The sequence below is a fragment of the Diadema setosum genome, chromosome 20, assembly GCF_964275005.1.
Source record: "Diadema setosum chromosome 20, eeDiaSeto1, whole genome shotgun sequence".
Classification (NCBI taxonomy): Eukaryota; Metazoa; Echinodermata; class Echinoidea; order Diadematoida; family Diadematidae; genus Diadema; species Diadema setosum.
Window position 1 is genome coordinate 6,670,851 of NC_092704.1, and position 23,817 is coordinate 6,694,667.

Genomic DNA, 23,817 nt, shown 5'->3' on the forward strand with positions numbered 1-23,817 from the left:
CTGATCTGTGAACTCCTTCCCCCCCCCCCCTCCCTCTGTCACTCTCTCTCCCTCCCCCTCTCTCTCTCTCTCTAACTCTGCTTAACTACAATTTGTTTTCTTTCATGTTCTTGTGGTACTAGATCTTAGTAGTTGGTGAATCAACAAATAATATTGTAGTCATTGTCAAATAAATTTGAATGATTGTGGTATTTTAATGTATTTCTTTGTTTTGGCTGCCACTGAAACATAGTTCAAAATACATAAAGTTAACCTGTTTGATGAGTCAAAGTCTTGAACAGAACTTTGCAGACATACGATGACAATGATTCTCCCTTATCAAAGGATAACTGCACATATTCATATATTCATCTCATGTAGAACTACATGGACACTGCAAGATTTTTTTTTGAAAATACCTCAATGTGCATCATTTTCAAAAGTGTCCCTTTAAGCAGCTTTACAACCCTTTACTGTGCAATTTCTCATATGATGTAGGGGCAAATATCATCAAAAACACATTTATGATGTCAAAAAGTCAAATAAGAAATATGACCTCCACTATAGGGCTCACACCTGTAAATAAAATGGACTGTCCCAGACCCCTTCACAAATTCGTACCAAAGATACCAAAATAAATGAAGAAAAAAATTAATTAAAAATCAACGATTTAGTTTGGCAAAAAACTGAATAGCTGTAGACATTGAGTATGAATTCCTCTACAAACTGCATTTTGGTTGGAAGATGAAAGCTTTTCTGATGGAATTTGAGGGGACTATATTTCATCGGGTACGTGTACGGAAAATAGGTGATTTTTTGAGTGACAAGAACTCGTAGTCTGGCTTTGCGGACCCCTGGACAGAATTAGAGCAGAACAACCCACCCTGAAAATCTGATGGATGAAAGGTAATATCTCACTTATCCAGGTTAGTGAAGCTGAAAGATCTCATTCCTCCCAGCTATTTTACAGAATTTTTTGCAATTTGAATTTTAACACACGTCTCTATGGGGAATTATTTACCCGTGTGAGCCCTATAATATAGTTTCCGCGCCTCAGTGTAGTAGATACTGTCCTGGCCCACTTTATAATATAGTTTCCGCGCCTCAGTGTAGTGGATACTGTCCTGGCTTTGCAAAGTCTTGGTCCCGGGGTTCGAATCGTGTCCGGTGCGTTCTCGCGTGGACAATACGTTTTGCCAACTATGTCGCTTCTCACACAGGAATATAAGCGAAGGGTACATGGCAATGTTGGTGTACGATAATGTCATGTATTCTAGTGGAATATATCGCGAAAGATACTTGAATGTTGAAATGATGTTCTTTTGAAGTTATTGTTTGAAAGTTCTGTAGCAGATGTCGGTTATTTGGAGTTGAAGTGTTCAAATTGTACGCTTCATGACAAAGCCAAGAGAAAACGCATATAGAATTGTTATTCGTCAGGTGTGTGTACGCAAGTGATGACAACTTCGTCAAAATGCCAAATATCTTCTTTTTTTTTAATGTCAAGTTTAATTAGGTCCGTGTTCCAGGGAGCAAGTCCAACAAAATGACACCACTTTCACATAAAAATGAACGAAATGGTATCCGAATAGCGCAAGGCCCTTTGTCGATAAGTCAGGAAGTTTTGTATGTAGGGAACACCTGGTCTTGTAATGAGCTGTTTGATTTGATTTGATTTGATTTGAATTTATTGGTTCCTGCATTATATCATTGCTCATGCAGATACATACATATATATCATATGCAATGATGGTACCATACATATAGATGGATATACATAAACATTAATTGCTAACAAGGTAAGTTTCTTCATTACCTTTAGAATGTACAGCAATACAGTTTCTTCATTGCCTTTACAATGTACAACAGAACATAATCAGTGATGCAATGAGAAACGCAGAAGGGCTACATATTAAGCATTGCTTGATTTGCATGCAGCCCTCGTACATAATACATAACATTATTATAGGAAAGTAAGGGGAGGGATGACTTGCATAGAGATAGGACAGGAGAAAGGAGAGAGGAGAGGTCTGTCTGCTTTCGCTAATACACCTGAAACATGTGACCTGAAACAGAGAACATGACAGGCCAATTATGATGTACAAAATACACAATAATCTTACTCCTCTTTCAGTACAGGACTATATTATCAAACATGCTACTCAGTTGACAAGAGCCTCGCAACCGCACTCCTATCAGGTACCATATTCGAGAACTGAATCGCATCGCCATTCGTTCTTTCCAAGAACTGTAAGGAACTGGAATTCCCTGTCGTCAGAAATTGTTTCAGCGCCATCTGTGGGATCATTTCGAAACCGTCTAACGGTTGATCACAGTGGCTAATTATTTTTGTCAAATTTTCTATGTGCTTGTATATATCTGTAAATAAATTGTATTATAATGTAAATAGCACCAGTCTGCAAGAATCTTCAATCTATTGAAGGAGGCAGACTTAATCAGAAGAAGAAGAAGAAGAAACAGAGTTAGCACCTCTCAATATTCTAAAACATGTAGACCTACCAACATGACCACAGAAAAGTTGTCTAAACTTTCCTGAACGGCACATATCAGATGTTTCACGCCCTTACCCATTTATGATACAGGCAAACCTCGCCACTTCTCAAGACTTAGCATTGAACATTAAAACAAACAGACGCCTACACTCGCGTATTACACAAACACATAATATACACGTTTTCTTATGTGTTCAAAGCATACAGTTAAAAAAAAAACAGGGGGAAAACCCCTTCAACAAACATAGTGAGTATGACATATACCTAATGTCTTTGTAGAGAGCAACTGCCTTGAAATAAGAAATTGACACCTTCCTAGCTAATTAAGTGGATGCTCCACTAATTTCTTATTTGAGGTGGGTTGCATCGTGTTTTCTCCAAGAGAGCTATAAAGCACTGATGCGTATATGTTTGCAATATTACTGCACTCTTATTACTAATATTGTAGAGCACGCTGAAAGTACGCCCGCGCGATGATACGGATGATTGGTTGTGAACGAGGTCAGGCAAAATATTGTTTGAGGTCTCAGCACTCATTAACCTTGTAAATTTACAACGGGATGAGATGCGCTTTTGACACAGTGGGAACCTCAAGGGAACGCACGGCCTTCTACATATAGGCATCTCTGGTATATATCCCAAACGAATCGTTTTAACACAGATGTAGAGTGAAAGATCATGCGTTTACATCTCAGGGGAAATATTAAATTCACCGGGTTGGATTCTTCATCAGCATCGTGCTTGCTATCGGAGATTTACAATAATTTGTCATGTGGTGCTAATAACAGTGAGGCTTGTAGACAACTCCCCCGCTGGATGTTGAGTCGTTCCAACTTCCACTAAATGGCATTAGATGATGATCCATCTTCTATTACCCTTAATGCACGTGGAATTAATCAGTGGTCGATGTACGATAGCAATTTTATCTGAAGCTGTTACAGATTGCAAACATAATGTACACCTGTCGCGTATAGATAGTGCAACATCTATCATATTCTTCCGATCGAGTAGAGATGAATTATCATGCTGTTTAAAATGATTACGTGCTTTGGAGCGAACGTTATTGTGTGTGTTTTGTCAGGTTATGAACCGTGATGCCCACTGGGAGCACACCTATTGATATTCCATGAGCCCTTTCACAATGACGAAGACACTTGTTTGTAAATGTGTTTAACGGCACGACTCGTGCTAAACCAGCTAATTCAGTAAGTCTGAATGCATGTATTTAACTTCCCCCGAAAAACCGCCATATGGTCACGTTCGAACAAACACAGGCACAGAACATCTCGATAATCAATAAACTTTTTTTTTTTTTTTTGTGACAGCGGGTAGGCCTATTCGCTTGTAATTCGAAAATTTGGTTCTCTCGAGCACAAATGAAAGGTTGGAATACATGATGTTTTCTCTCTTACCTATAGTCTTGCACTTATAGGCGTATCAAACATTGCTTGACTGATTGACAGATCACGGATTTTTTGACACGGCTGTGATATGGAATGTCGTATGCTTTATACTGATAAGCGAGGAGTCTCATTTTACCATCTGAACACCCAAGTCTCTCAATCACTAATCTAGTTGGGAAACGCGTGCAAAAAGTCTCAAACCTGATAACGGCGCGCTCTCTTGAAAGTCTGAAACCCCCTAATGTGCATCTTGTCCCAACATAATCATTTGCCAATGTGTCGCCTTTTCTCTTCGCCCACTCTCTCCCTCTCTCTTTCGATCTCACACAGTGAACATCAAACGTCTCTGTTGTGTAAGTGATGACATTCTATAGATATAGTGTCTGGGTTGGCAGTGCGTTGTGACAGCTGGAAAGAGATCTCCCATTGCAATTAGAATTGTATTCAAGCGATCCTTTGGAATGGAGCCGGATTGTATACCAAATGGAGACTGTGAAATGTCAATGAAAAATGTTATATTTCCTTAGTTCTTTAATAGTCTGCGGAAAAACCCGCGCATGGGGGGGGGGTGGGTGCTCTTTTTCCAACTTTTTTTGTTTTTGAGGCAACCACTAAAATGACTGACCGATTTGAGAAAGCGTTTCACTTTTCTCACTACCTCTTTCGTTCTTGAATGATGGAAGAACGAGCGGCGAATAGGAAGACGAAAATCAATGGAAACCCTACCATTTATACAACAGATGACACTTCAGATAAACAGAAAAATAATTTTACATAAAAAAAATGACAACACAATGGCAGTGCATTCAAATGGCAAAGTGATCAGATCCAACTCATTCTATTTAGAGGGTGCTATTTCCGACCGGGGAAAAAATCCACTACAAAACAGATGACACCTTTTACGATGATGCACATTTAAGGACAAACACTTATTCTCCCCCCCCCCTTTCTATTTCAATTTCAATTTCAATTTCAATTTATTTTCGCATTTCTCGATGGAAAATACATGGTATATAACAAAATATAATACAGAATGTCCAGCTTGGATATATACATGACGAAATAGGAATACAAAAGTAATACATAACGGTCGATGTGTCATTTTCAATCAAAGTAAAGGATGCGAAGAGAAATACGATGGAACCTAGTAAAAAGCAAAGCTTGTTGAGTGTAGGTCCCAACAAAAGCCTAGTAAGGGGAACAGGATGAGGAGCACGGGTACAATTAAGACCAAAAGTAAGGATAAATAAAAGAGAATGACTATTACTCGAGGCTCAGAAGATTCTTCTCACATGTATTTATGTGTGTGATAAAATGAGAACAAGTAACCACATGCTGCACACTATAGCAGTTGCTCTAAAAGCAATTTTGACATGGGAGTGATAATGACGTGAATACTTAAGTACTATATAATTTTAGGGTTTTAACATTCCGGCTTCCATAGACACGGGGAAAGATTTGAAAAATGGAGAACATGAGTCAATTGCAATTCCCTTATGTGATATACCAGCCAGATAGATAGATAGATAGATGGATGGATGTGATGTGCACAAGAATAGCTTGGTTGAGCGGGTCTGTGTGACATGTTGGTTTCAGACAGCTTCATTCCGGGAGACGATCTATAGATGCGCATTGGAGTATGTGACAATGATACTGGTATTTGGAACGACGATGATGAAATGTCACGGCACCCGCATAATAATGACGTGCGGTGCAAATCACCACGAAACCTGAAACGTGTCACGCTAGGCCCGTTCCTCTCACCACACGAGGTGAGACAAACTTGCTTATGAATTCCAAGCACGAAGGCCTATCCTCTACTCCGATCTATCTATTGATCGATCTATCTATCTAGCTATCCATCCATCCATCTATCTATCTATCTATCTATCTATCTATCTATCTATCTATCTAGTTCTCTATCTATCTATCTATCTATCTATCTATCTATCTATCTATCTAGTTCTCTATCTATCTATCTATCTATCTATCTATCTATTTATCTATCTATCTCTCTTTCTATCTATCTATCTTTCATATTTATAATTATGTGTGTGACTCTGCATCACAAAACTACCAAAAGGTCGTCAGACATAGATATTTATTTGAGGGCGGATTCTGAAAGAGGAAGTCCTAAGCTATACATGACATTGTACGTATTTCATTACAAATGGACTTTTCAACCCCATCTATATAATGAAAAAAAAAAGGTGCATCACTTCGGTGATCCCTCGCATTTATCCCCAAGTTGAATTATTCTTCGGGTTTATGCCAGGTTCAAATTAGTACGTGTGTGTCACATACAAACACACTGTTTTAGCTTCTGACCATCCGAGCATTGAGAATTTAGGGTTTCTGGGACGAACACTGAACTAGGGCTTTCTATATATAGCTCAGTCGGTAGAGCACCGGGCTAGCAATCCGGAAGTCTCGGGTTCGAATCCCGGTGGAATCCCATTCTCTTTGCTCAGTTTTCCACTAATGAAAAAAAAGAGGTAAACACCTACTTTGGAAAAGTGTTTACTGAGAAAAGAGGTATTGAAGTTTAGAGACTAGTCAAGTGCGCATATAATTTCACCAAGCTGTGCTCTCCGCAGTGAATGGAACAAAGAATGGGATATAAACTTCGGTTATAGTTCGTTATTCCGAAGGTTCGTTATTCCGAAGGTTCGTTATTCCGAAGGCTCTTTAGTCCGAAGATTCATCATTCCGAAGGTTCGTTTTTCCGAATTTCCTTTTCGGATTAACGAACCTCCGGAATAATGACCCTTCAATGGCGAACCTTCGGAATAACGAACAGCACCCATGGCATCTTTGAATGGATTGTCAAATTAAACTTAAACTTTGCACATAGGTACAATCTATTCATGACCTGTACTAACTTCCAAGGCATTAACATCATTTTTACCTAAGTTGTCAAAGTTGAAAGTGAAAAGAGTTGGAAGGCTTTCTGTAGTGCTCCTAATTCGTAAATCTGAGAAACCCAACGACAAACCGAAACAAAGTGTGCTAGAAAAAAAAAACTGCAAAAAGGCAATTCCCATTCGTTTCGTGATCCCAAACTTCAGAAATATATTGAAAGGAAATTGCTCTTACACAAAAAATGTACCCCCCCAAAAAAAAAAAAAAAATTGACAAGGGTTTCCCTTTCATCTGTTTTGAGTCAGGTCAGGCGACTTTTTTTTTGTGTGTGAATGCATCTAAATATATATATATGTTTATACCCCTCTGTTTACATTAAAGTATATGCTTATGTTTTAGAGTTGCTATTCAGTCAACGGCCTCCATCGAATATATAGGTGGCCGTGACAGGTACTAAGTTTGAGAAACCCAGTTTGTATTTCACAGCTAAGTTTTTCGCTAAATAGTTAACCAGCAGTTTATACACAGACCTTGTTAACGAATCGCATTTTTGCACTCCACCAATCATGCATGTCGCTGCACGGAGGGTCCCTGTGGCGTCCATGTCGCGTCAGGGGACACTTTTATGTGCGTTCAAGGGAAGTGAGCGCGGCATGTATGCGGAAGTCGAGCGCGTCGTAGTTAGCGCGCCGGGTGGGTTGATGGCGACAGAAATAGTAAGGGAACAGTGCCTATGACTCCGTTCACGTTGTCTAGGGTGACGAGCAGGGGTCGGGGTGGGGACGGAGGTGAGAGTACCAGACCTTTCCAATGTATTCGAATTTAACAGAAGCATCTAGTGAGCTCAGAAATATATTGGACGCCCGGTCTTCACAGAGCTCCAGTAAGAACTGCATGCTGAATTTTGATTGCGCAATGTTACTGCGACCATACGATATATTTTAGCAGGGGTGCAGGATGGTATGAGAAAGCGGAGACAGATAACCTACTGGCCTACGAAGTAGCTAAATGGCGATATTATTGCAGCGATCAATATCTTAAGATGAATCCCTCTGTAACAAGAACAAAGAACATTGAAGTATAGCCTTCTGGCGATGGAAGTAGTGTTGTCGTTCTTTTTCGAATTACATCTGAACGAAGGAGTGGAGTCGCAGCTGATCGTCATTTTCAACCTGGAGTTTTACTGCACTCATGCGCGCACTGAAACGCGCCAAAAATCATCACGTCTGCCTATAATATGTTCAAATTCTGCTGAATCGTGCTTGATACAGGTCGATGACTGTCGCACGCCAGGATGTTCTGTGATCGATTGCTGCCTTTACAGCGTATTTCTCCCCTGCCAGATATGCCTTTGTTTGCCAATGGGTCATTATTTCCAAATCACCACGGTTAAAACAAATACATGACTCTTTGCATCTTACTCAGTTAACGGGAGAGAGAGAGAGAAAAGGGAACAAATAAAGGGAAAGGAGAAACATTAACGAAACGCAGAAATTTAAAAGCAAAGACCGGGTTATTATGGAAAGGGATGAAGAAAAATACAATTCTTACCTAGAGCCCCGATCCATATGCCTGAAAACACGCGTTTACCACTAAACGAGAATTTTGGGTGATGTTATCCACCCCCACCCTTTCTTCATTTATAGTTCTTTTTATTTTTATTTCACAAAAAGCCCCTTTTCGTTGCTTTAACGGCTCACAAGGGTACCACGCGCAGAGCCCATTATCGTAAACGTCAGCCAATAGCAGTCTGAATACGCATCGAGAATCTCTGAGGCGATTGGGGAATCTGTATCTATCTACGTTCTCTTCAAGCACATTATCATCTTCAGCTGGGGCAGGCCGGGTTCCCCCGCTACACTCGATCGCATCAGTCCAGCCGCGATTCTGCCGATATCTGGTCAATGCGGACAGAGCAAAGAGAGAAAGAAAGAAAAAAAAAAGAGTGAGGGAAAGATACATTATAGAGAGCCGAGTTTGATAGAAACACGATTAAAGAGTGGGAAAGTGCAATAAGTGGCCCAGTGTGGGGTGAGCGAAGGCCACGAGAAAGGCGATCGTGTGGCAAAATCAGATTTGAGTAACGAAAAGAGATGCTAGCGAGGCTGCCCCCCCCCCCAAAAAAAAAAAAAAAATGGGGGGGGGGGGGCAAAGTAGGAGAAAAGAGACTGGTGGAGAAGAAAGAGGTAAAATTAAATTTATAGTAGAAAAGGGAAATGAGAGAGAGAGAAATGTCCAAGTACTCTTCATAAAGTAGAAGGATCAACGACAGCTCATCATTACATAAACAGCGTTCTCATTGCGTTCCAAAATTGATAATAAATCGCGTTCGTCTGGGTCGCCGCGATCAGGATCGCAATTTTGAAACTGCTTTCGGTGTGAACAGGGGCCCGTTTCATAAAAATTGTTATCAGTGACAACTACCACATTTCTGTGACAAATTTGCTCTCAGCCAATGAGATGCAAGGATTTCAGTAGCTTGTCACTGATGACAAGTTTTATGAAACGGGACCCAGATCTGATAATAACGCGTTATTTTGCAAGATTTGAGTCGCAATCAAAATCGCACAAATAATTTGCCCGTTTTGTTTTGTTTTGTTTTGTTTTGTTTTTTGCAAAAAGACCCAAAACAATGTATATGGTGAAATTTTATATCCCACAATGCATCGCGCGTGTCATGCCTTGCTATTTTTATTAGCTGTGGTGCACCGCGTTATAATGAATTGACACTGTGGTGCAGTAAGGATACCCTTATTCATCACCTATGCTCAGGTTATCTCTCAGCAAAAATGTCAATTTTTTCATTCTTTTTTTTTTAATTAGAAAGACACGACCCTGATCGCGACCCAAATTTCGACCGTTTTACGGTAAGAACGTACCAATCGTCTTGTTGAAGAGGATCTACCGTCCAAATCATCATGTAGTTAAGATCGACAATCAACATTCTACGCATCATGATCATGATCATGATCGCGAATTTTTGCTAAAGCTACTATTAAGCAGCTAGCTCTGAGCTGGAAGGAGGTAGGAAGGAGGTGGACCGTGGATACTCATGCCTATAAACTTCGATCTCAGAGTAAAGACTCCCTAGCCAGCATTATACAGGCTTCTCCAAGATGATAGCAAGTGGCATTTCGACCAAACGACACGTCTTCTGGAACTGTATGGAACGCCGCATTAATTGAACGCGGCATATTCAATCAATCGGCCCAGTGTGAGTACCCCTACACCGAAGTCAACACTGATGTGACCTTCAAAAGAAAAAGAAAAAAAAAAAAAAAAAACGAGGAGGGGGGGGGGGCGACTAAATTTGATGGGCGTCGTTCCCCATTAACCACATTAGAGATATAATGGGATAAATCGCGGAAGATAACAAACTCTTGTCGCCTCCTACGACATCTTTTCGGGAGAGACTCCACATAAATTCATTTGCTTGTCCTCTCGCACAATGAGGCGCTCTGTCCGTTGAGACACGGATATCATCCTGTCAACAAGTGGGGGAGGAGGATGGCGAGGTATCTGAGATGAAAAACTTTTTTTTTTCTCTCTCTCTCATCTTTTCAATCCGATGCCAATGTCGTTGTATACGGAGAAAGGGATAGGAATTGAGGAAAACAGAATACACGGCCGTACACAAAAGATATCTTCGATTGACGATTCAGATATGGTAAAGAGACCGGAAATAATTAGATAGGGAATGTCGTTTCTTTTGCTTTCTTGATAGACTTTGCAAAGTTGAATAGAGATGAGCGGAGAACAACCAGATTTAAATGCCTTGCTTCTGTAGAACCGTCAAGAGTTTCAATTGCACTTAATACTACATACGTGTGTATGTGCGGATGTCCTATGTGCTTCGGTACAGTGGATGAACCGCATGAATCATCTGTTAAGCAAATATAATTACAAACGTCTGGAAATCGACTGCAGTACAATAGATTATTAATGACAAATACGCCCTTTCCGTGATGCTCAGAGCGGTTACAAAATGTCAGATATGGAATATTTATAAACAGAATTCAGAGTTCAGAATTATGAACAAAACACATTCTAAACCAATCTTCAATCCATTATTTTGACGCCACATCATAGGTGGTAATAGGCAATGTACATATATTATTTACATATTGCACATGCATGCACGCACGTACATACATACATGTTAAGAGCTTTTCTAAAGGAGATTATGGATGCAGACTGCCTAACGATCAAGTGGAGATTATACAACAGCTATGTTGCAGTAACTGTGAAGGTCCTGTCAGCGGCTTGATTTCGAGTTATTGGGTAGCTTAGGTGAAGGTTATCATTTAAGGATTGGATATTTCTGCCAGGGGTGCTTATATACAGGTAAACGTTCAGTTATGTACCCTGGGGCATTGTTAATAATCCGAAAGTACATAATATATAAAAGCAGTTTAAGAATAATACGATGTTGAAAAGGTACCAAGTGAAGGGAATGATGCAGAGGCTGACGTAAGGCTGATTAGAACGACTTTTCCCCGCCTAAAACACCAGACGCGCCGCCCAATTCTGCAGGCGTTGCAGACTGTTCACAAAAGATTTATAAATAAAGGAAAGAAGTCCATTACAATAATCCAGTCTGGGGAGAAAGAGTAACCTTAGAGCATGATGACAAGCGATTTATTAAAAAATCCTATGGATCCCTGACATTGTAAATTCCTCAAATGAAAAATCACCTTACGGCAAAAATTAATGCGATAAATGTGTGCTGACATAGCTGACATAGTCATGTTAGCATCGAGAATCATACCCCAAACTTCCTTTATTGATCCTGATCATGAAAACCATCTCGGACCATTTTCGCAGTAAAACTGATAGCGTAATCCGCACCACTGCCTTAGAGCTCACATGGCGCCAGTTAAAAGCATAGGGCTAAAATAGGAAACAAAAAAAAAAGAACAGACGACTGCATATAAGACTGATCCTTGGTGAGTTGGTGGATCGTCTGAAAGATGAGGACGTTAATGATCTAAACTAACATGGACTGGAGAAAAAAAGTAGAAAAAAAAAAAAACAACAACCAAATTGTTCGTATTCCCTGAGAAAGTCACGCGTGACAAGCATCTACACGTATGTATTATGTGAATGGTAATTGGCCGCGGGAGGCCAGTATATCAATATCGATTTCATACACAGCCCGCCTACATTGAAGGGCCACGGCTGCGCCACCTTGGCATGCCAGTCGTAATGCGATCCCCCGGATAGCACGACGGGGTCTTTTCACGGGACAGGTGACCCCACTGGTAGGAGGTCTCTGTCTTTCGTTGGGAACATCATCTCAAAAAATGGTGAAATTTTTGATTTGCCGGTTTTGGAGACTGTAAATTATTACAGACATGCATATTAATCCCTGATGATGATAAGATAATAAATAAGTCGTTCCCACAAAAAAACAAAAACAAAAACGAACGAGCAACGAAACAACGCACACTAATTATTCAGTGTACTAGATAACAACAGTAACTTGAAAATGGTTTTCAATGAAATAATTTTTTCATTGCAGTGTGCACAGTAGTTCTGCCTTTGCTCTGTTAGCCAGCACTCCAAGATAATTCGTGCAACATCTCTGACATGAATCTTATATCTGTATATATATATATATATATATATATATATATATATATATCTGATGAAATATAATCTACTCTGGCCTAAGTGCCCCTTTGACGAAAGTACGCGGGCCCTGCGTCGCGACGGGGTGTGTGTGGATGAGCGCCCACCTCTTGACTGCGCTCTGGGAAAGATTTTTTTTTCTTTCATTTTTATCATTTTTTGGGGTGGTGGTGGTGGGGGGGGGGGTTCATGCCACATCAATCTGTTATGTGAGCATCAGCGTGTTCTACATTAAATGCGGTTCACATTGGGCATGAGATCATTTCGTATTCTCGAGGCATAGGTCGGAATCCGCAGGAGATCATAAATCACTCTTTTACCGAAGCCCGTGAATATGTCTAACTACCATATACCAGACACTGACAGTCAAACAACAAGAACAACAAGCCAAAAGAATTCAAAGTAAAAGAAGAATAAAAAAAAGAAGAGACGTAGGCCTATCACATAGTCTTGAATCTCTGCTTTAAAGGTCCTCTCTCAACGGATAAATCATTGTTGATAAGGTTACTGACATGGGCAATTACGTCCACATATCGACAATAGTGATAGGGAGTATTATGATGAACTTCGTAACCCCGCCTGACCACCGTAGCAATCCATTCTTTAGGATCGTATTATTATTATTATTATCATTATTATTATTATTATTATTATTATTATTATTATTATTATTATTATCATCATCATTATTATTATTACAGTGACGTAATTATGGCATAAGGCCATTCAGCGGAAATATCACGGTGATACACTTCCATTTATCATGGTGATACCATTTCCACATCGTACCCCTCCCTCCTGGGTCGTTCCCGTCTATTTGACATTTTCATATCTACGGAAGAAGGGGTAAGCCTTTATCTGGCCTAACAGAATTCTTCCCACAAATCTCTAAACGCCATTCACCAGGAAAGTCGGTTTGCTGCATTTCTGCAACTCGTTTATGGAATCATCGTCTGATATTTTACTCTAAGCCTGTCTACGCGATGGTAAACAAAGAGTTTCAAGGACGCCGCCATCGACGATAGATATTTTTCTCTATAACACAACTTTGACAGCACTCCATCTGCTTTGAACGCCTTCATTATGAAGTAGTCCTGATACTTACCACTTTTTCTTTCTTAGTGGCTGCGGAAGGAGTTAGCACCGGGATTACATGGAGCATAACAAATAAATAAAGTAGTACATTCTGTTGAAGTCGAGATAAGAGAAAGGAGAAGCACAAAGGTGACAGGAGCCTCTTACCACCTTTGTCCTTTTCCTCCGAGGAAAAACAATTTCTGAAGTGCAGTACTAAAATATCTTAAAGCGGGAGCAGGAAAGTGGTGAACGATGCCAATATGCTGAAGATTATATTTACCAGTAGTGCTGTTGCACCCAAGGAGAAGTTTTTTTTCTTTTTTTTTCTCTCTCTCTCTCTTTCTCTCTCTACCAAGAGAATCAGATTGATACCCGTGTTCGACCCAATAGTAAATAAAAGAAATGGATTACAGGTGTTATGGAAACGATTATTCTATAACATTATTGTTAGATCATGTTAGATTAGTTAGATCAATTAAAATTCAATGTTGTTATTTTTATTGTCAGGAAACCAAACTGTTCTTGTCTTTGCTGATGTTCATATATGTATATATATATATATATATATATATATATATATATATATATATATGTATATATATATATATATATATATATATATATATATATGCATGTAATGATATGCAAGACTAGAAGACAAACTCAAAAGGTGTCTGAAAAATAGACTGTGTATAGTGAAAGGCTGGTACTGGTTCACTTCTTCACTGTCTTCTGTAGAAAACGTGAATTGTTAGGTCTGGTCACGTGACCTAGAGGCCGTCGTGCTTTAATCAATACTTGGCACTTAATAGTGACCAAATCCTTCTTTGAGCCTTCTTTTGTTTCTTAGGAGAAGGAGGAGAGCCATCAAAAACTGTGAAATCGTGGTGTGATGCAGCTCGAAATAAATACATTCCCCGCCGTATATTATACTTCTTCACCAACCCGCAATTCCCCGACTGCGTCTATATGATCACAGAGTTCATCGTACTAAAAAATTCACGGCATGTTATTTTAGACCGCTGCAATAAACCCTGGGCAGGAGAGGCGTTTTGATCAAGAAAGACACAATCTTTGCCAAGGTTCTCTTGTTACGATCACGTAGCCCTTGACACTCGGTTACTACCTAAGATCTTTATCGGATTACAATTTCCAGATCAGTTTCTCCCCCCCCCCTCTCTCTCTAGAGAGAAAAGGAAGGGGGAGAGAGAAAGATAGGGAGAGAGAGAGAGAGAGAGAAAAAAAGCATGAGCGTCGTATTACAACCACGCTGCCACTTCCGGCAGACGTAGTCGCGTTGATGGGATTAAACGTGACCATCGGTCTGCTGGGGAGAAATGTGATGAAACGCGATGCTGTGTAAACTCGATAGAAACTTTTAACTAGAAATGGACAGGTCAATTAGTGTACGCTGCTGCCACGGAGGAGAATCATGACGCCGCGTGTTGCAGGACGCTTTGGAAATACCACCTGTTAGTAACAATATAGTAATGACGCCTATTTGTATTTCGTCCCGAACGATTATCAATTTTCCCTTTCCACAACTGACCCGCAAATACATCTACTGTATTTAATCGCGTGTCGTGAAGGCATTTTGTTACTGGAAACCAAACGGCAGCTGCACTTTCTCAAAATTACACTGATAATTCATACATATAAAGTATATAAAATATATGTCTTTAAGTCTACATAAATTAAGATGTACACATATGTATTGCTTTATATAATATGTATGTATGTATGTATGTGAGTTTGTGTGTGTGTATGTGAGTGTGTGCTTCAGCAGGTTTTTGTCGATCATGATGAAAATTCTATACTGTTGTTTTTTGTTTTTATTTTTCCCTACTCCTCCTATCCCAATCTTTTCCTCTACACACCATTCCCCACTCCAATGGCCCCCACTACCACCCCGGCTTAGATGTATGTCAACATTTCATCAAAGCCGTCCCAATCTCCAGATCGGCCTCTGTGTGTTCCGACAGCAAATATCCACTTTGGTCGTCAGTCACAACTCTCGGTTTTTGCCTCAGTCGTAATAAAACTGGAAAAAATAAAGCAAAGAGGAAAAAGAAAAAGGAACAAACGCTATGATAGATACGTCTCGATAACGTGCTTCGTAGACCGAGTTTTATTGACTGAGATTCGGTATCAAATCCGAAGTGTTTGGCGGAAAGTAATCTTTAGCGGCATTTACAGCCTTTTCGACTAACACGCGCGTGAAATTAGAAACGGTTGGTAGTAGTTCAGACGTCTCTTCTCCTTTTTGGACTTAGTCTGCCAAAGGTCCCAAATAACATTTTGTGATAAACTCATATTAGTTACTTCTGACGACTTTCACATGACATGCATGAGGTGAGCACAAGAAGAGCAGTGGCGCTGTACAAATTAAATGTAGTTACGGTCTTTCTGTAGTTAGTGGCTCTTTCCTTTAAACTTCCAAAACTTTGAAATGCCAGCAGAATACAATCGCAATAGTAGTCGATTCATATTGTACTGTCAGGTATTCACGCTGTGTATAATTATTTTCTATCACTCAAACCATCTGAAATGTCTGCAGTTTTATATCTTACAATAGAAATATGCTTCACTTTAAAATATGAGGAGCTAGAAGCAATTTCATGCATTACTACCATTCATCCCCATTGAATTATGTAACAGAAATACACACACATATGACAGACAGACAGACAGGCAGACACACACACGAATATAGTAATAAGTGAAGAGTTTGCAAAAACCGATAAGTCCATTTTTGAAGATTTTGAAGTACGGTCTCTGTCATAAAGTACAAAATAATACCTTTTAAATGATATATTGGTCACTACATATAAAGGTATATTTTTGAAGTTATGGTCAAAAGAAGCAAAAATTATCTTATTATTCTCTTTATTTTTCTTGACCTTTAATCGCAAATATCTCCATTTGACAAATATGGACTTATCGGTTTTTGCAAACAAACTCTTCAAGTGTATTATTCCATCCATGAGCTGACATGAATTGGGATGAAGATATTTAATGAGGAAAAACAAAAGCGACAACAGCAACAAGCCGATCCCTGCCGATCTAAGCATTCGATCACGGGCAGCAAGTTGATATATGTCTATGGGTTTATTCTTCATCCGCCCAGGTACTGAAGGAATATAGGTGGGGTAATTAAATAAGTCGGGGGGTTTTCAAGAATGATAGATCATGTTTTCCGGGAGACGCGCCCTCCCTGAGTAATAGCTCGTGCGACTAATGACAGAAAAGGGATTTTGTTTACCTGGGGATTTTGAAAAAAAAGGAAAGAAAAAAAAAAGGAGCAGACTGCTTATGATTGCTTTCCCATTGGAACCAGGGCTCCCTTTTGTTTGATTTTGTCATAATTATATTCTAAAATATTTACAGGAGAATGATGCTATCAGCGCTTGTGCAATTATCCACTTGTTGCATGAATGCTTAATTCAACTCGTATTGACCGAATCTATTTCTGTATGCCTTTATATATATATATATATGTGTGTGTGTGTGTGTGTGTGTCTGTGTGTGTGTGTGTGTGTGCGTGTGTGCGTGTGTGTGAGTGCGTGTGTGTGTGTGCATCTTTTAAGTTGATATTCTATTTGATCTTTTGTTTGATATTTTATCATATATTTTCTTTGTTATATATCCCAAAATATTTACAGAAGAATAATGTTATGAGCGCTTGCTAAATTACCCTACTTGTTGCATGAATGGTAAATGCATTTTTGTGTATGCATGTATGTATGTATTTTTATCTATATCTATATATTTACCTATATTTCTTTATCTACACACACACACACACAAATATATATATATATATATATATATATATATATATATATATATAGGTATATGTGTGTCCCTTTTATTTCTATTTCACTTGTCATGCTCACGAAAACTATTGCCATTTAATCTTTGCAGTCTTTCCTCCCCAATGCAAAGAGCACTTTGATTTTTGCTTTCTCAATAGGTCCTTGAAGCTTATAACGCTGCACCCAAGAGTGATAGAATCGGAGAGGTTTCCTGCAATATGCAACATTTTTGCGCACGTATTCAATCAAAGATTTAAGCTGACATGTGGCATCGGATGAGACTAGGGTAGGCGCGAAAGCGATTCCCTTGTACTTGATATTACTGGTACAACAAGATACACGCGTGGTGGTGAATATAACGTTGAACACACAATCACGACGTGTGTATAGAAGGAGCACGGATATCAGCATATATATTCGCTTATCATGTCCCTTTTTCCAGACGGTATGATTACACGGGTGGCATTGTCATTAAGCAAACATGAATACCGATCGCGTCTCATGACCGATCGATAATTATTTGGGAAAATGGCGCAGCACGGCGCCATGAAGAAATCTACTTAGTACAGGCGGTAGGCTGAGTCAAAAACCTGCGGGACGGGGAATATCGGACCACGTCTCAGATTTTCGGGACAAGTGTCGCGGATCTGGCCATGAAAGTTCTCAGAGAAAGAGAGAAGGAGAGAGGGAGAGGGAAAAGGAAAGAAAGGCCATGTCTATGATATGTTGTCTTACTACACGAGTGTGCGCGCCGAGGGGCTATGGTTTCGAGAGTCCAAGTGCGTAACCTATATTTTGTGTCCTATAAAATGGGGCAACCCGCGGGGATTAGCAAATCGCGGCGTTGTTTTGACGATGCTCCGGCAAAAGTTCCCGGATGTTTAAAGGTAGCAATCATGTGTGGGCTGGAGGGTGACCAACTGTGCGGGTTTGGTTTATGTCGGGATTACTCCTCTCATGACCATTACCTCAAAAATACCACTGACGTAGTACACAAACGGCTTATCCACGGTAAGTAGAGAGTTAATTACAGTGTCCAGGGATGCTCGTTGAAATAGACGAGCAATTCAGTCTGTAAAAATAGCTGCAGGGGCAGCGAAAAGTCATACGCATTTTCGTCAGCAATCTACAGGGGGAAAAAAGTCATATGCTGACATAATTTTTTTAGAAAAAAACCCCGGAAATTACACCTAAGACATACTTTCCTAACTCCATGTACTATAATTGTTTTTCCTATCTCTCTCAGAAACTTGGTTCGCCTAATTTCTTACAGGGATCCGTTACAATCCTCATAACATATGCAGGCTGCCTTCTCCATGTCGTCAGTATAAAGCCGCTAATGTGTCGCCCCCTTGCACAAAAAAAAAAAAGGAGCAACAAGTTTTCCTGAATGGGTACGAATTAGGATCACGATAGAAAGCATCCATGTAACTGTATCTTGGCACGCTGTAGTGCCCTTCACATATAAGGCTCAGATGATAAACTGATGCAGAGGTTTCTATGGTTACACTAATTCACTTATGTAGCATAATCCCCGACACTCATCCAGGTTTGAACGGAGAGTGTATGATTTACGGATACTTTCTCCTACAAGATAGATCACCAGAGGGCAATATACACGATATACAATATATATAGGCCACGGCTGGAATGAATAGTTGGGTGTGATGTAGTCAATACGTGATTTTATAAACAAACCACTTACACTCACACACATGCAAGCACGCACACATACACACTCCCACACACTATTGAGTGAGTATAATGACTGGATATATCCCCAGTGACTCTTCAAAGTATACAGTACATGTACTATAGGTTGGCTCATTGCTTAAATTCGCATGCTCTTCCATGCTTCCTCCTTACAAATTCTTTCGTCTTTTTTTTTTCATAACTCTACCAACAGAAATTAAATCATATAGAAAGTTTGCACTCTTTTCAGACGAGAAACATAACTAAGTCATATTCACTGGTTCCCGTACGCCATTCGCTATCTATAGAATAAAAAAGAGCAGTGAGTATGTAGGCGTTATTAATGTTTAATTTTCCCTTAGTTTTTTTTTTTTTTTTTTTTTTTTTTTTACAGCTTATTTCTCACTCCTCACTTATCTTCTGAGCATCTGCTTTTAATATTTTTGTGTCTCTTTGTTCTGTTTCGGGTTTTTTTTCTCGAAATGGTATTATCCCTTTCATCATTATTATATTGAAGTATTTCAGAGGCAATGGAATATCATATTGTAATTACTATATTTTATTTTCATTACAATATCATCCTGACTTACGTAATCAACATTGGATAGCTTCGGCGGCGGGTTCATCCTCGAGGTCTTGAATGGATGCAGGCTAATTTTGATTTCGCTAGCCCATGTTTGTAGGTCACAGTGTGTCCACTGGCTTAAATAATGTCGTCAGCTAAATACGGTGAAGAGGAGCGTTTTTCGATGATGGGCATAATGAAGACGCGCGCAACTGACCCATTTTTTTTTTTTCAACAAAGGAAGGCGTTTCCTGTGTTAAAGGATAAACTTGTTTTCAATTTTCTTCGGCTGTCTCGTCTTTGACACACTATGTACTGCTGCCACACTTGGGGGGGATTTTATAAGAGAAGAGTGAGATAGAAAAATAGATAGCAAGAAAAATAGATAAATAGATAAATAGATAGATATAGATAGATAGATAGATAGATAGATAGATAGATAGATAGATAGATAGATAGATAGATAGATAGGTAGGTAGATAGATATAGATGGAGAGATAGATAGGTAGGTAGATAGATATATAAATAGATACATAGGAAGATAGATGATAGAGATAGATGAATAGATAGTCAGATGGATAGATAGATAGATAGATAGTTAGATACATATAGATAGAAATAGAGAGAGATGAAGGGGGGGGGGGGGGCTAGAAAAAGAGAGGGAGAGAGAGAGAGAGAGTAGACGTAGTAAGATATTATACATCTTTTGCCAGGTGAATGTATACAAATGTATATAGAATTATGCTAATCATGTCATTGTATGCAAAATTTAAATGAAATCAACACGAAGGTGTTTATTTCCATGAGCTCTGTAATAATCCGTGCTTCACAACTTAATAGAATAAATTGTAAAACAGAGAGAAAACAAAGAGAAGGTATCCAAAAGGCTATGGATACTAGTTAATACATAATCAAGTATATATATATATATATATATATATATATATTAATTATATATATATATATATATATATATATATATATATATATATATATATATATATATATATATATATATATACTTGATTATATGAAGAAAAGGAAAGAGAGAGAGGGAGAGCAGGGAAGGACCAGACTAACTATTCTACAAAAAAGAGGGACAAAACAGCCAATCTGTCATTCTTAATTGCTCTTGTCACGTAAATCTTTTTTTTTTTGGGGGGGGGGGAATCGCGACAATTTCTGTTCTCGATTATTCATGAATAGTATGCTAAAGCTTCAAATCTTCTATTATGACTGGCAGTTTGTCGGGGGAAAATGGATACTGTCTACGCCAGATATAGAACAGTGACAAACAATATCGCGCTTTTCTCGTGAGGGCGCCTTTTGGGAGTGAAGACAATGAGGAGGAAATCTACACGACTATCGCACCTGTTGAAATGCAAGATACGCAGCTGACATTTACACGGCTTTTCACCAGCACCGCTAGCGATTCCATCACAAAGCGTTGTTGTTGTTGTTGTTGCTTTTTGTACTCGCTTTGAATGCAAAGAAATCATTCCGTATTGCTGCATTGTTGTAATTCACTTTTTACTTGGCCCACAACGGTGATATAAATAAAAAAAAAATCATGTGACATATCCTTCTAACTTGCTGTGGAAGAAAATTCCTCGGTGGCAAATCACCCCTTATCACAGAGTGTAATGCAGTCTTTGGCATTCCATGGCATACCTTACTGATTGAACAAATCAGAGTTGATGTTACCTAGATTCACCACTTATTGTATATTGATAAGGGCATCATCAATGAGAGATATAGCATGCCTAAATGTCGACAGCATTAGAAATGCCCTTCAAAAATCCCCCGCACCGCCATTATTATCATTTTAAAACGATGTCATCTTGCCAAATTATCATTGACAAAACAAAAACAACATGTAAATGTACTCCTTTAATGTGTCTGCACGTGGGTGAACGGGTACTTTGTGTGCCCAAGTGATTGAATAGTAAGTACACTTGCATTGAGTGTGTGCTTTTTGATGCAAAAGCAAACTTGAGAATGTGAACGTGTTCACAAGGAACAGACGACATCGGCAGACGATGTACACACGTGTACAGACAGACACACACACACACACACACACACACACACACACACACACACACACACACACACACACACACACACACACACACACACACACAAATACCGCACGCCGTGTTGTGTGACTGGTTTCCTACGCACCACCGACTGGTTAGATGCCCGACTTGTGTGCGGCTGCTTAATGCTGAAGGGCCCGCGATTATGTGGTAATTACCGCGCAAAACCGAAAGGTTACGATTCTAATGACTGCAGTACCATTTAGCAAATTACTGGACATCATACACGCAAGGCTAAGACTAGACCAACCTCTAGGCAAATGCATGCTCCTTCGCTGCAGATCGTTCTTTGTGGAATCTGATGGTGTGTGTCTGGCGGTTGATTTAGAATAGAGTGACATTAACATGAATACCTGTGTTGTTGCTGTTGTTTGTTTCTTCGTTTAGTGCGTTTATTGTAGTTCGTTGTTTAAATCTACTTTCCCTTTCATCAAGGATACTGATATTTTTATTCCTTTTCTAATATAGAACTCCATATGGGTCTCTTTGTAATTACGCAAAAAAAAAAATATCTATACAAGGTATATAGTTCTGTCGAAAATTAAGCAGGGTTCCCTTTACAAGTGGTTCTTATTTCAGTAAGACCTGGAGATTGGAAATGTTAGGGTCTATAAGATAAACAAAAATCTACGAATCGCATACATTCAGATTTCAACACAGCACATCAGCTTTGCGTTTGATGATAAAACCAGACTTGCATCCATCCGTTTGGTTTTGTCGTTATGAACGGAAAACGCCTCAGTGTTACCGGTTAAAGAGGCGGATTTCGTGATAGATATTTACACCTGTTCGTAGGTCTGCATTTTCATTTTGCAGTCAGAGGAGAGTTATTTTATATTTGAGAACTGCACCCTGTTTGACCTTCGGGAGGCGTACCCTGTACTGCCAGTGAATGTCATCCCACCGTGCCCCATGAGAAAGTTTTAAGGCTCTAAGTCAATTCATTGTTCTTCACATCATAGATACCCGACATTTATGTAACAGTGAGCTAAGAAGCTGTGGCATAGTGTATAAGACTCCCGACTAACCCAATCGGAGGACCCGAGTTGATTCCCGCCCAGTGCTATACGTCCTTGGACAAGATGTTTTTACCCACTATATCCCTCTCGACCCAGGTGTGTAAATGGGTATACCCTGGCAACGCTGGGGTATAACAATAATGATGGCAGCGACCTCTGGTAGAGCAGTGGTAACACTGAAGAGGCTACCCTGGATAAATAAGATCTTGTCATTATTATCATCTTATAATCACCAGAGCTTGGTTAACCCGCATTCTAAAAGCATTCTCTGAAATAAGTAATCCCGCTGTTTGAGTACGCTATATAACATACACACATTCATTTGAACACAAATAGGATAACCAGTCCCCCCCCCCAAAAAAAAAAAAAAAAATGTTATCGCCAAAAGAATGATAGATTTGACTCTGCAAACATTCCCAGCTTCCGTGCTTCTTATTCCGTCATTGATTGTGTCTTGACTCTCTTAGTCCTAGCATCCTAACGCAAATTGACATAGTGTACACGTAGCCTGGATACGGTATTGGAGGGGTTAATGTGTAGTGGTTCTGCGAGAGCGAGCAAATAGGAGCAGCGCACGAGGAACAGCGCGTGGCTTTGATGTCATAATAGGGAGTGCAACCTTGCACGCCAAAACGTGGTTTAGCGGCAGTGTCCTTTCCTTCCATTGTGACATAGAACGTTCTTGCCCCAAGGACTCAGGACCGAAACGATGGTATGAAGAAGATGAAGAAGAGTAAGACACAAAAGAAGAAGAAGAAGAAAAAAAAACCAACACACGTCGCAAAGTTGTCTTTGAGTGCTCTATTCATCTTCGCCATTCTGTGCCTACCTGATTGGATCACATTAGCTCCGGCTTTGGCCTCCTACGACTCGCTGCTGGTGTATACCACATCAAACAAAATGCTTCCGATTTATGTACGCTTTCTCTCTCTCTCTCTCCCTCATTTCCTCTCTCCCTCCCTTCCTCTCTCTCTCTCTCCTATCTCCCTCCCTGTCTCTCTAATACATATTTCTATTCATCTATTTTCTTGTCTAAGCAAGTCTTCATCTATGTCTATTTTTTTTTTCAAATCCTCTATGCCGCATATCAATTTTGCTTCCTATCTGCATCGTTGAGCTCGCTCAAAGGACTCCGCGCTCTTCTGCTTGCGATAACAGCCTT

General features: G+C 39.6%; 1 protein-coding gene across 1 annotated transcript in view; it reads right to left on the minus strand.

The window, feature by feature from the left end:
- LOC140244053 (PDF receptor-like) overlaps positions 1-23,817 on the minus strand; it is a 185,214-nt gene that overhangs the window by 148,777 nt on the left and 12,620 nt on the right. The gene's annotated exons all lie outside the window — the stretch shown is intronic.